General features: G+C 38.1%; 1 protein-coding gene across 1 annotated transcript in view; it reads left to right on the top strand.

Annotated features, from left to right (window-relative positions):
- The window catches only part of ADAMTS3 (ADAM metallopeptidase with thrombospondin type 1 motif 3), a 233692-nt gene that overhangs the window by 47707 nt on the left and 171174 nt on the right, over positions 1 to 14811 (top strand). The gene's annotated exons all lie outside the window — the stretch shown is intronic.

The raw sequence follows: 14811 nt of genomic DNA, 5'->3' as shown, positions 1-14811 counted from the left end.
TTCTCTAGCTCTCAATAGATTTATGTCTAAGCCTCATGGAGATATAGGAGGGCATCTAAATAAAAACTATAGTGAGAGAAGCTTTGTTCATGAGTATATGGGGAACATGCCTTGGAGTTTCCTAGAAACGTATATGGACCTAGGAATCCCATCAGCAGGTCCAAGAGTTGGTGGCATTTAAATTAGACCCATCTGTGCCTGTAGGTGGTGGGTAAGGTCTGACAACATAGTGTTTATAAAAATAACTGTTATACCAATGAAAATGAAAGATGCTGAGAGAGAGAGAAGAAAAGAGAGAAGGAGGGAGGGAAGTTTGGGAACTTGGCAACTGGTGTGGATGGAGAGGGAAGAAAGTTTGGGGATGACTAGGAAATACGGAAAACAGAAGAACAGAAGAAAAACATTTGATAAATTCTCTCTAAGACTCATTGAATGTGAACTGCCAATAGGATGTACAGATAGAGATGTTCAACAGACAGCCAGGAGTTGTGGGAACTCTGGAGAGATACATGGCCAGGTAAAGAAATTTGGAAGATATGGGCATAAGGGCAGTACCTGAAGCTGGGACAGTGGACAGAGTTGAGGATGTCCAGATGGGAGAACTGAAATCTGAGCAGAAGGCATAGAGATTCCCCAAGTACCCTTTGCCCCCGACATATTCACTCAATACTTATATTTAGGGAGCAAGAAGAATAGGAGCCAGAGGAAGAGACAGAAAGATGTAACCAAACAAAGGAAAGTAAACACAAGAGTAAAAAGTTTATAGAATCCAAAGAATTTAAAGCTTAGGGTCAAGTTTAAATGGAAAAATAATTAAATTACACAGTCCTTTTTGTTTGAAGTGATCTTGTTAACTAAAATTATGCCAAAATAGTACTCCTAAGAAGAAATTCTTATAGAATCTACTAAGGATAGAACCTGTTCAGGTATTGTTATTGTGAAGTTATATTTGTTCGTGGTTGAGTCAGCCAGATGACATAGCAAAGTTTCTCTCTTAAAAGGCAAAATATTTCCCCAACTCTTCTGACTCTCAGATCAGAAAATCATTTAAATCCTGTTGACTCATCTTCCTCATGTTGAGTATGACCATACTCTGTTTTCTACAGTTGCCTAGAAATATATCTTAGAAAATTAAAATAAAAATAACTGAATTTTTCTGTCGAAGAATTATTTGTGGGAGAATTTAACCACTAACTTGTTTTAACCTTCCTGTTTAGTCTGCTTATAAGTGTCTTCAGAACCTTTACTATAAATGAATCAATACTGAGGCACAGATTAAAAGAGAACACCCCAAATTCACAGTAGGCGTAGTGGAGAGGGTATTTGGAGAGTGAGTGGTAATAAGTCTGTACCGGGGAACTTCCATATTTCACTTCGTAGGCTGACTTACACATATTTTATAATGTGTATATGTTTGTATATTGCAATGCATGGATGTACTTTTTGAATTGGGATGATTATTATGCATGGTGAATGATATTGTGTATTGGATATTGTGTTTACTATTTGCATACACTCTAAGATAAATATCACATGCTTGATGTGAATAGGGGCATATGTGACTAAAAAGTCAGCATAAATGCGAGGGCATTTATATCCATGTAGATGGATGATAAAGTGTTTACATGCAAGTCAAAACCCCCAGGAGTGCTCTTAACTCTGTATTGGACATTTACAACAAGAGACATCAAGTCCTTAGGTAGAAAACAGACTGAGTGCCTAAGGAAAAATTTCATGTTAGGCTAATAGGATGAATGTGAGTGTGGCTCTTAACTTTCCATTAATCTGAAAGGATTTCATGGATGAAGTGGTAGGATTTGTGTGGTGGTTTAAATGGTCATTGAGAAGGCATCCTATAAATAGTGGATCAAAACAAGGTGTGTTTTCAGCATATCCCAGTCTTATGCTGTTGGGTGTGTTAGTTGTCAAGAGAAATAATTTGGCTAACATGAGAAAAAATGGAATACACTGGAAGTATCTTAGGTGACTCACAAAAATTGAAGGAAAAGCTAAACAGTCAAGCTTCAAGAGCGCAGGAACCAGGACAGCAAAGAACTCTGTTGAAATCCTATTTCTGGGAGATTGGAATGGTCAGGTTCCAGCTGTCACTATCACCTATTACCTTTTTTTAAAAAAATTGTTATTATATTGATTATGCCATTACAGTTGTTCTATTCCCCCCCTTCATTCCCCTCCACCCCCCATCCCTACCATTCCCCTCGTTTAGTTTATGACCATGTGTTTCAAGTTCTTTAGATTCTATATTTCCCATACTATTCTTGCCCCCCGTCTATTTTCTACCTACCGTCTATGCTACTTATTTTCTGTACCTTCTCCCCCCTTCTCCTTCTCCCACTCCCCTGTTGCTAACCCTCCATGAGATCTTCATTTCTATGGTTCTGCTCCTGATCTAGCTGTTCTCTTAGCTTGCTTTTGTTCTAGGTGTGGTTGTTAATAACTGTGCGTTTGCTGTCCTTTATCCAAATTCCCAGGAACCAGATTCCAATGAGGTCATGTTGGACTGGGTCACCCTTTGAAAGATGCCATGGTAATTCAACCACATGGACTGCAAGGGGCTGGGGTTCGAAAGAAGTGTGAGGTGGAAGGGAAAAGAGGTGCTGGACAGGCAAACACAAGAGGCTGCCATAGATATTTATGGTGCTTTGTGCTTCTTGTTAAAAAACGTGGGCTTGGGTGCTCTCGAAAACTAAATCTAGATTTATAGACACATACACAGATAAACACACTGCACATGCATGTTTTATATGCTGCTCTTGGATGATCTCTGCCGCTTTTCCCCTCCGTTCACTGCTCTTAAGGTTGGTAAACCAAGTGATGCGCTAGAGGCCGCCTTTCTTCCCTCAAAGAGAAAAGTTAAAGAAATACAAGAGGCCTCCAGAGATACACTGTTATAGAATGTAATATATGAAAAGCACTGAGTTGAGCTTAATACGGAGAGTCACTTTTTGGTTGATAATTAAGGTACTTTATTTTTGTAGGCAGAGAAGTGTGTTTCCACATTTTGTCTGAGTAGAATTTACATTGACTTACATGGATATTCTCATCTGCCAGTAGGAGGAGATTATCCTGCTCAAATAAGTGTTTCCTTCTGGTTCAGAACTTGATTTACTACAATTAAAAACATGTACAGTGCTGTCACCAAAAATCTAGAGCTTGCCACTTGCATTTGTGAATAAGTTGTTTTAGATAGGTTTCATTTTACTTTATAATGGGAAAAAAATTTCTCATGGTACTTCATACACTTAGACAAAAGAAAAGAATCTTCCGGAGACATTTATGCAGACCTTTCAGGTTCCAGATCTGTGATTCTCAAACTTCGTTTGGCATGCACCTCACCTGGGGTGCGTGCTAACAGTGCAGATGTCTGGGTTGACTTCCAGAGGTTTGGCTGTAGTTGGTCTGGTGGGGGCTCTGGACTCCAGTGTCGTCAAATAGCCCAGATGATTGTGATGCCGGTGGCCTGTGGACCACACTCTGGAAAACCCTGCTCTGGAGGATTTTATATTACTTCCTCAATAGTGTCAAAGAAGTAAATGTTATGTATAATTTGTTCAAAGGTTTGGAACTGGACTGATTTAACGTGGATTGTTCAGAACATATATTGATGAACCACCCTTCTACTGAAGTGGTTAGAACTGTTATTCATGAAAACATTAGGAAGTTAGTGAGAAAGCAAAGTTTGTGAATGAATTCTATATTCTCCACTAACATGTTACTTCCAGATGCTTCTCATATATTAATAACACTTTATTTTTGGATAGGAGAGTATTCCAGGGTGAGTATAGAATGCTCATTTTTGGAACAGGCCTGTGTTCTCGGATAAGTATAGTATAGTAGGTACACCAAGACTGTAGTTTTGTGCTATGTTTCTTTTAAAGTTATATTCTCATGCGTGTACTTTGTTTTTCCTAAAAACGAAGTTTTTTAGCTTTTCTAGTAAATACCCATTTATTACATCTACTTTTCTCAGAATGAGATGGGTTGATATGTGATAAAACAATCACATTGATGGTTTTGATGAAACTAACCACGAGTGGAGCTAACACTGTCAGGAATACTGTGGGAAGGATTTTAATAGTCGAAGGTGCTGTGGACTGCGTAAAATATCCTGTGGAGCAGGTAGAACAGGATGGAGCACAGCATTCGGAAACTGAGTGTTTCCTTTTGAGTGAAATTATTAACATTGGCAGCCTTGGAATATACTGGCCAGCTCTGTAACACAAAGGACATATTTTACTACATGATCTATGGAAAACATTGGTTACATACTACTCCTTTTAGTTTTGCTTGAGTAGTCATCTGCAGAAGCATCTGTGTGCAAAAAGAGAGGTTGGACAACTAAGGGCCACACAGCTGACAGCTGCATTTGATAAACGACTGTAGCTTTTGAAAGTCTCTAGTGGGAAAAGCAAATCTAATCTTTTGTTAAAAATCATTTAGCTGAAAAAAAGGTACTTTAAGCACAAATAATGGCTTGTCTTTAGTGATGTGAATTCAGCAATGTTTTTAAATTTTTTAAAGCATTTTATTGTACTTTTCCCATTACCATTTACCCGCTTATACTCCCTCTACCCTGCAATCGCCACACTGTTGTCCATGTCCATGCGCCCTCTTTCCTTTTTGCCCAACCCTTCCACCCCCTTACCACCCTCCCCTAAAGCTGTCAGCTTGCTCTCTATCTATGACACTGCCTCTGTTTTGCTTGTTAGTTCAGTTTGTTCACTGGATGCCACATATGAGTGAAATCACATAGCATTTGTCTTTCTCTGACTGGCTTATTTCACTTAGCATAATGTTTTCCAGGTCTACCAATGCTGTCTCAAAGGGTAAAATTTTCTTCTTTGTATGGCCAAGTAGCATTCCATTGTGGAAATGTCCCATAGTTGTTTTATCCACTTATCTACTGATGGACACTTGGGCTGTTTCCATATCTTGGTGATTGTAAATAGTGCTGCAGTGAACAGAGGTGCTAATGCTCTTTGGAACTAGGGTTTGGGGTTTCAGCAGATAGATTCCCAGAAGTAGGGTATGCTGGGTCAAAAGGCAGATTCACTTCTAATTTTTCTGAGGGATCTGCGCACTGCTTTCCACAGAGACTGCACCAGTCCGCATTCCCACCAACAGTGCAAGTGTTCCCTTTTCTCTATGTACTCTCCAGCACTTGTTTGTTCATTTAGGGATGATTGCCATTCTGAAAAATGCAAGGTGATACCTCATTGTGGCTTTGATTTGCATTTCTCTTATGATTAGTGACATTGAGAATCTTTTCATATTTCTTTTGGCCATCTGTATGTCCTCTTTGGAGAGGTGTCTGCTCAGGTCCTTTGCCCATTTTTTAATTAGACTATGTGTTTATTTGGTGTTGAATTTTACAACTTATTCATAGATTTTGAATATTAACCCCTTATCAGATGTATTGTTGGAGAATATGTTCTCCCATTCAGTTCTTTCCATGGTTATTGATCGTTTTTCCTTTTCTGTGCCAAACTTTTTAGTTTGATTTTCAAATTATTTAGGCAAACTTCTGGGTAATGTTATGATTAGCTGGTCAATTTTAATGTAAACAGATACTATTTTTCTGATTATGATTATTAATCTGTAACAGGAAAATTGAAGTTTTGTTGGAGGAGAGTTTGTTTTAAATACTAGTGCTTTAGTTGCCAAATCCTTGAATATTTATAAATCTTATGATGCAACATATTTAAGTGGGAAAATTCACTTTTGTTTAAAAAACTCGGCTGAAGTTTTATTGTATTCTAGGTTAATAGTTTTGTGAGCTATCTCCTGATACAATATTTTAATACTTAATATATTAAAGTATATGTAGTAAGTAAAAGATTCTCATTCGTGTCGCAGTTATCATTGGTTCTCAGTTATATCATTTCCATGCAAGTGTGAGAGAGAGACAGGAAAGTGTGTTCCAAGTCCCCCGAAAGAGTACGTTTGTAGGTATGTTCTGCAGAGCGGCAGTGTGACCATTAACCCAGAAAAGAAAGTGTCGGTCTGTTGCAGGCTGAGGCCCGGCTCACTCCACGCTTTTAGTCAGGGCACAAAACACGTTCTCGATTTTTGTGGTTGTACCCACATACTTATTTCCAGAATACAGGTATTCTATGGCTTTAAGTGATATGATACAACACATTTACCTTTGTCCTTATGACAAAACATTCCTAACAGCTTTGTCTTTTTCCCTTTTAAATCTGTGAACTATTTAGGGAAGAGCATTTCAATTATTTGGTTCACGCATTTAACATTTAATAACCTCCCTTTAGACAAACTGAGTGAGCTTTGAATTCAAGGCTCTCACAACCTCTAAAGGTAGAAACCGAGCTGACCAGCAAGAAATACTGGGTATTAGCGATTGTTCCTGTGCAAAGTGGTGGGCGCGGGTGGGTGGGGAGAACTCCCTTTAGGTTGTGAGCTTTCCAAATATGGGATCAAAATAGAGGATTTTAACTGATGTATGGCTGTTTGTTTTTTAAATTTTTTTAAATTTATTTTCTTTTATTTTAGTAAGAGGGGAAGGGAGGGAAAAGGAGAAGGGGAGAAACATCGATGTGAGACAGAAACATCAACTGGTTGCCTTTACGGGCACCCTGACCGGGAATGGAGCCCGCAGTCCAGGCATGTGCCTTGACTGGGAATTGAACCTGCAACCTTTGGTTGACAGAATGACACCCACATAACTAAGCCATGCCGGCCAGGGGGATTTTTAATGATAGGGTATTTATCAGCTATATTTCAGCTGAAGTTTATAGAATCATAACAATTATATTCAGAAACCAAATGTGGAAAAAAGGGTGCAAAAGGAGAGAAGCCCACTTAAAGTGGGGAGGCCATGAGGCCCCCATTCTCCCATATCTCAGTTCGAAAGAACCTTTGTCACTGTCTAATAATGCCGGTTAGTAAGTTCAGGGGAGTTAAAAGTGTATCACCCACAGGAAAATCAACTGCCTCTTGGTGGGCTGGAACAGCTGAGCGGATCGTGGTTGTCACAGTGGAGATGGTGGGAATGGCAGGCGCCTTTATATACACACACTGCGTAGACTGGAGCCAGTCTACCTTGTGGTGCCTCTGAGCCACACTGGAAGAAGGGTTGTCTTGGGACACACATTAAATATATTATGACACGTAGTCACATACAAAAATTTACAATGTTTTAAGTAAATTAACAGTTTTGTGTTGGGCCTCATTCATAGCCACCCTGGGCTGTATGTGGCCCACGGGCCTCAGGCTAGGCACTCCCGGAGAGGGTTATTTGTGATAATCATCTAACAGCCGAGAAGCATTGTACAGATTACGAATGCTGGATGGGATCAGGCTGATGCTGGCCATCTCCACGAGCTTGAAGAAAGGGGAGACCTGGATGCCATGGTCATGACAATCCACAAGATGGAGTCATTATACATTGGTAAAACATTTCCAAAGTGAACTCTTATGTGGACAATGCTGCTTTCAGCAAGATAAAGCCCAAAGTAAGAACATTTGGTTTATTACGTTAAAAACTAGGGCTAGAAAACCACAAAAAGCTACTGCTTTGATGACTACTTCATCATTCCAGATTTTATTAGCTCATTTTGCCAAGACTGTAGGTTGAAATTTTCGTCTGTAAGATTAAATATGCTTCTCTCATAATGCCATGTTTGTAGGAGATACAAGTGGATTTTTGGAAAATCTAATGAATTCCTCTTCATAAAATTATAACTCATCTTAAAGCATTAAATGAAAGCAATGAAAAAAAAGGTTTTCCCACTATATTCATCTACTCCTGGCACTTAGCATAATGAGTGGCACATAGTAGGTACGTAGTATATTTGTAGGAGAACAAGATTGCTTACATGAGAAAAGTAGAACAGAAATAGTGCTCTATTGAAATAATGTGCTTATTTGTTTCCATGCAAAATATTTACTGTTTAGTAGGTCTGGTCTGTGCTTCCATCTCTCTTTCTTTTGCCATGCTGAAATATACATTCCAAGAAAAATCCTTTCTTCAAACTGGTTGACAGCACATCTACTGGACATGGGCTATTGCGGAAGGGTTTTTTTCCCTGCAGGTAATTAAGATGTAATTGAACTGAAATGAGTAGGTGTGATTGGATCCTTTTTTTAGGTATTCGTTTTGGACCTGTTATTATTGAATCATGTGTTGTATCCTTGACCATGTATCTCTGCAAAAAAAAAGAAAGGGTTTAAAGGAGTTCGACAAATGATTTCTCTTTTCCTCCCTTTTAAATGAAACGTAGTAAATGTCACCTGCCTTCTTTCCAGACACATAGGTAATAAGCTTAGTAATAATGTGAACATAAGCTTTTCCATTTGACTATGAAGAAACAGATTGTGTAACTTTTCTGGATCTGTAGAAATTTATGGAATCATATATAAATTGCATAAGATGTAGATAGTTACTTATATTTTTTCTCTACTTTGAATATGATCAACAGACTAGCTAAGGGCCAAGGATTTTATAAATCAAAATTTATAAATAGATCAGAATTATTTTTTTCAGATAGATACATATTTTTCCACATTTTTATTGTCCCTCAAGTACAGCTGTCTCCATTTTTTCCCCCACCACTCCCACCCACCCCAGCATCCCCACCTCCCACCCTTGATCCTAACCCCCTTTGGCTTTGTCCATGTGTCCTTTATACATGTGGTTCATAAAAACCCTTCCCCATTCCCCCCCCATTATCTCCTCCCATCTCCTCTCTGGTTACTGTCAGTGTGTTCTTAATTTCATTGTCTCTGGTTATATTTTGTTTGCTTGTTTGCTTTGTTGATTAGGTTCCATTTATAGGTGAGATCACATGGTATTTGTCTTTCACTGCCTGGCTTACTTCACCTGGCATAACGCTCTCCAGATCCATCCATGCTGTCACAAAGGGTAGGAGCTCCTTCTTTCTTTTCTGTGGCATAGTATTCCATTGTGTAAATGTACCACAGTTTTTTGATCCACTTATTTACTGATGGGCAGGCGCTTAGGTTGCTTCCAGCACTTGGTTATTGTAAATTGTGCTGCTATGAACATTGGGGTGCACAGGTTCTTTTGAATTGGTGCTTCAGGATTCTTGGGGTATAATCCAAGCAGTGGGATTGCTAGGTCAAAAAGAAGTTTCATTTTTATCTTTCTGAGGAAATTCCATACTGTTTTCCACAGCGGTTGCACCAGTCTGCATTCCCACCAAGAATGCACTAGGGTTCCCTTTTCTCCTCCACTTGCCAGCACTTGTTTGTTGATTTGGTTATGATGGTAGTGCTTATTTGAATTATTAAACTCCTTTAGCAAAATAGAGTTATTTATTAATTAATATATACCAAGTTTGTTCAGTTCTGTGCTTGCTTTCATATAGAACCTGGCTTTACAGTGATATGCTTTGGTATATAAGTAAAGGGAAAAAATTAAAATCTTAATATGTAGGGAAAGGCTTTGTTTATGAGAGTCACTGCCTGATACAAGTCTTGTTCACTCACAGTAAATCTGGAACCAGAAGTGATGGGTAGAGACTCATGTAACTGAGTACCTACATACACTGCCCGGGGAAGACAGAGAGGGGCATGTGTCTTACTTAGATGTGGCTGTTACAGTTTTGCTTTGCAGGTTGGCCCTGTGACTCTCTCCTTTACTCTCCTCTAGTGAGTTGTTCTTGGCTCCAAGCCACTTCTTAACAAGATCACTGATTCTTGTGATGGAGAGAGATTACTTGCTGCAGATTTTCAAGGACATATTTTAGCACAGGCATCCTTTTTCCCTTCCGAAGGGGAAAAAAATCTGTATTAGCTTTTTTCTTCCTTGATTGTCTTCTGTTTATTTTTCTGAACATGGAGCCAGTATAATCTATTAATGTACACATTTACAAGTCATGTTTTCTATGGAAAAGATAATGATCTAAGGGTTGACATACCTTTTATTAAAGAGGTAAAGCCTCCAGACCAACATCTGGCATAGAGTGGGCATTTTGCTTCTACCCTTGTGACTGGGAAAATGTCAGACTTTCAGTATCTTTTAAAAAAAATTCTCATTTATAAAATAAGTGATGAATATAGATGTGATCTCTAAAATAAGTTCTTACGTTCAGGCAAGGATGAGCACAGTTTTTAATTAAATCAACAGACACTTGATAGCTTATTGAGCATTTATTATTTACTAGGCTCTTTTTTGTTCTCCCACCTTTGAAAACTAAGAACACTGGAGGGAGAATAAGGTGGTGATGGAGCGGATGAGAAGTGAAGAGCGTCAGAGAGTGGGGGCGAATACTCCATCCAGCCTGGCGTACCAGCTGTTCCAACTAGTGTACTGATCATCAAATGCCTAGATTCTTCCTTCAAATTATGAAGTGGACACTCTTTGTCCTTAAACGCTTTCTTCCATCTGGTAATTCAGTCTGTTTTGGGAGAAGATATTTTTTTCCTACTTTTGATTCAACTTTTTGGTATCAGAAATCCGCTTATTTGGAAATTTGATTTTACTAGCTTTTGGTCCTCTTGATGCACTCTGAAAAATGCTTGTTCAAAGCCTTGAATATGTGTGTCGGAGGGCTCTTGCTTCAGAGGCTTGCTGCAGACCCAATCGTCAGTTGTCTTTGTGAAACAGACATAGAACCTGTGGTTCAAAAACTTCTGTTTGCAAGTAGAAGCCAGAAAGGCCTCTGTACCAGGCTATGCAGCGATATAAGTAAAGTGTGCACATATCAAAATTACCATGATGATGAAGATAGGTATTGGGTTTTGAAATAAATTAGAATGGGATGAAGTATAGCTCTGCCATCTAGAAATTGGGCAAGTTTAATTGATTTCTATAGGTCACAGTTCCCTCATTTTAAAAATAGGGATAGTATTTACTATAGTGGATTTTCAGCCTGACCTAAACTAAGATAACATGTGTCTCTTACGACATACAGTGCTTTTGTGAAGGTAGTTACATGGTTGTTATTTCTGTTAGAAGTTTAGAAGTATTAAGAAGTGTAAATATAGTTGGGATCGGCAGATATACCTCATGAGAGAGAAGAAAATAATTTAGAGGTTGGAAATTAAAGTAACAAAAAAATGGAATATTGGGAAGACAACTGGTAGAAAGCTATTCCTTGAATAATTTTATTTTGAACATATTTTCTCAATGATCTTTTAAAATCTGTGTAACCTGTTAAACTAGAACACACAAAATAAAACTCCAAGTTCGTGCAGGCAAACTTGGAAGCATTTTGTATTAGAACTCATGTAAGTTTGATTTATGATTGATTTTTAATGATATGTTCAAATTTTATAATGAGTATCAGATCTGAAATCACTACTTGACAATTATACTCTAGTCTGAACTATAAAAAGTTTTAGCTTGAGCTGACCATGAACGAATCACTATGATGAACACATCTATAGCAGGTCAAGACAGGGAATGACAGAGCTGGAAACAAAATATGCGAGAGCAGTAGATTGGACCATGCGGGGAAATTTGGGAAGATTGAATTTCTTTACAGATCTTGTTCCCCAGCTTTAGTGTTTGTTGTCATGAAAATAATTACAAACCCACATGCCTGCGGCTTAATGAAAACCTGGTGGCTGCAGAAATCATCAGAAGTATAACATGCTGCATTTCTCCTTTTAACCCATTTCATCTAACTTAACAGTTCACACAGTATTTTCAAAAATGTTGAGCATCCCAACCTCACGGAGATACTCCACTTTTACAGTATTTGTCCTGTGGGAGGTAGAAGAAGGATAAATGATCAAAAGGGATTGACATTTATAATCTGACATTTTTCAAGCTGAAGAGAAGTTTTAGGGCCTTATGCTTTTAGAGTTCTCCTTCCAAGAGAGGTCTGTCTATACCGCTGTTTGATCGCCTTGTTGCTTGAGTATCTTTCAGGTGCCCACCTTTAACCTAGGCTGTAAAGATAAAGACAGCAACAACCCTCCCCACCACTGTTCACTGGGGTGCCTATCTTCACAATGGGGGTGCCTATCTTCACAATGGGGGCACCTCCTAGTTTTCCCAATATGAAACTTGTGGGCATTGTAGACTCACTGTGAGTAGCACAGGGGCGAGCCCTCCCCATTTATGTTAAGGTGAGCATAGAAATTCAAGAGACTTGAATTTTCCTGGCCCCATCTCTGATGTGGGAATGTAGAGCAGACGCAATGACTCAAATGTAGCTCCGTATGTGCCTGAAATTCAGACACACTCATCCTTCTTTTGTTCTGTTTTAAGCCTAGTCTACTCAGGGTATATTCTGGTGGGACAGACAGTCAGGCTTTTGAGTTTTAAAAAGATAAAAGGTAATTGTTTCATGAATGATATAAAAATTATATATATATATATGGAGGCCAATAGGTTTTAGGACATCACTTGAAAAATTTTGCAGGAGAGAAACTTGGACAGCACACTTATATGTAACATGCACTATACTTTAGTGTTAGGTTTTAAAACATTTACTGGTATTATTTTTTTTTGCTTTGCTTTTTCACACATTACTATAATTCTGATGTGTTTAAGGGGGGGGCAGTAGGATTGGGGTAGATCAAATGGGGAAGAGGAGAAGGAACCAAGGTTATTTTGAAACAGAAACATGGCCAATAAATGCTATCTTAATGAGATGTGGGTACTCCTTGTCTGCCCCACCCCCTAGTTTTATTCAAATCATTATATTGCTTGCAGTGAGGATGGATACTAGAGTGGGTAATCCTCTCTGAGAACCGTCGTTAGCAACAGATTTGTTCTCTAGCTGACACCAGGGTAGACCAGGTATGTTCCGTGTCTGCCTGGGAGACCAGAGGAGAATGTGCTTCCTGAGTTCATTGTTAAGGAACTTTTTTTTCTGGGAAGAAGAGAAATGAAGGAGGGAGGAGCTTGCCATAAACAAATGAAGCTAAAGCATTTATTTTAAGATTAATCACTAATACTGCTGCGACCAAGACTATAATACTTAGCTTAGCTTAGACTTTTTATTGCTATTCATCAAGGCATAACTCTGATACATTGAAATGGGCAAATTTTAGGTGAACTGTTGGGTAAATTCTGACAATTGTATGGCTGTGAGGTGGCCATCACGGTCATGGTCTAGAGGAAGTTCCCGCGTGTGCCTTTGTCAGTGTCCCCCCTCCACCATCCCCACAAACCACCGAGGAGCTTTCTTTCACTATAATTTTGTCCCTTTTAGAATTTTCTACAAATGAAATTATACAGTAGGTGTTTTGTGTGTGTCTGTGTATGTGGCTCCTTTCAGTTACCACAGTGCTTTTATGATTCAGCCATTTAATTTTGAGTCAATAATGTGTGTATTTTTGTTGCAGAATACTATTCCACTATATGGATACCCTAAAATTTGTTTACCCATCACCAGTTGAAAGACACCCGCAGTCTTTTAACTTTTTGGCTATTCCAAATAAAGCTGCTATGAACACTAGGATGAAAGTCTTTCTGTTGGACAGGTTTACTTTTCATTTATGTAGATGTTTAGGAGTAGAATTGCCTGATCATGTAATAAGTGTATGTTTAACTTTAAAATAAACTGCTAAGCCTTTTTATGAACTGACTTCATTTTTCATTGCTCATAGCAAGGTGAGATAATTCCAGTTCTTCTATTTCTTTACCAGTATTAGGTAATGTCAATCTTGATTTTAGCTATTGTTACGAGCTTCAAGAGGTATCTCTGTAAGGTTTCGTTTATCTTCACTGCTGTAATGACTGGTGAAGTCGAGGAGCTTTTTCCATGTGTATATGTCATCTGTATGTCTTTTGTGAGGTGACTGTGCGGATCATTTGCAGACTTGTTGAGAAACAGATTGTCTTCTTGAGTTTAAGAATTCTTTATATTTTCTGCATATATATTATATTTTCTTTTGTCTGTGGCTATTCTTTTCATTTTCTTAAGAGGAAGTGTTTTTCATTTTGTAGTCTAGTTTACTGATATTTTTCTTTTATAATCATGTTCTTCATGTCCCATTTAAGAAGTTCTTGAAAAACTCCAATGCATTGTTTTCTAGAAATTATGTAGTATTAATGTTTATATTTAGTTTAATCTATTTGGAGAGATTATTCCCACTTTATTAGTTTTCAAAATTGTCTTAGCTATCTTAGTTCTTCTGCCTGTCTGTATAAATTTTAGCATAATCTTATCTATATCTATGAAAAATCTTGCTTGGATTTTGATAGGAATTGTATTAAACTTGTATAAAAATTGGGGGAGAATTGACATCTTTACTATGTGGAACTTTCAATTCATGATCACATTATCCCTTTCCATTTATTTGGATCTTCTTTGATTTCTTTTTTTTTTTTTAAGATTTTATTTATTTATTTTTAGAGAGAGTGCAAGGGAAGGAGAAAGAGGAGTAGAGAAACATCACTGTGTGGTTGCCTCTCACGTGCCCCCTACTGGGGACCTGGCCCGCAACCCAGGCATGTGTCTTGATTGGGAATCAAATTAGAAATTAAACCACTAACCCTTTGGTTTGCAGGCCCAGGCTCAATCCACTGAGATACTCCAACCAGGACTGATTTCTTTCATTTGTATTATGTAGCTTTCAGGATATAAGTCCTGTAAACGTGTTTTTAGATGTATACCTCCTATTTCATTTTTCCACAGTGGTTGTAATAGTATTATGTTTTATAATTTTAGTGTTCACATGTTCATTGCTTACATAAAAATATATTTTTGCTCATGAATCTTGTACCACGCTACCTTACCAGACTTCCTTATTAGTTCTATGAGGGTTTTTTATTGTTGTTGTTTAATTTTTGGGAGGGGTAGATTCCTTAGAATTTTTTATATAGACAACCATATCATTTGGAATTAG

This window comes from Artibeus jamaicensis, unplaced genomic scaffold, assembly GCF_021234435.1.
Source record: "Artibeus jamaicensis isolate MK-2021 breed Jamaican fruit bat unplaced genomic scaffold, CSHL_Jam_final scaffold_1031, whole genome shotgun sequence".
Classification (NCBI taxonomy): domain Eukaryota; kingdom Metazoa; phylum Chordata; class Mammalia; order Chiroptera; family Phyllostomidae; genus Artibeus; species Artibeus jamaicensis.
Note: the sequence above shows the minus strand (reverse complement) of the source record. Positions and strands in the feature narration are given on the sequence as shown.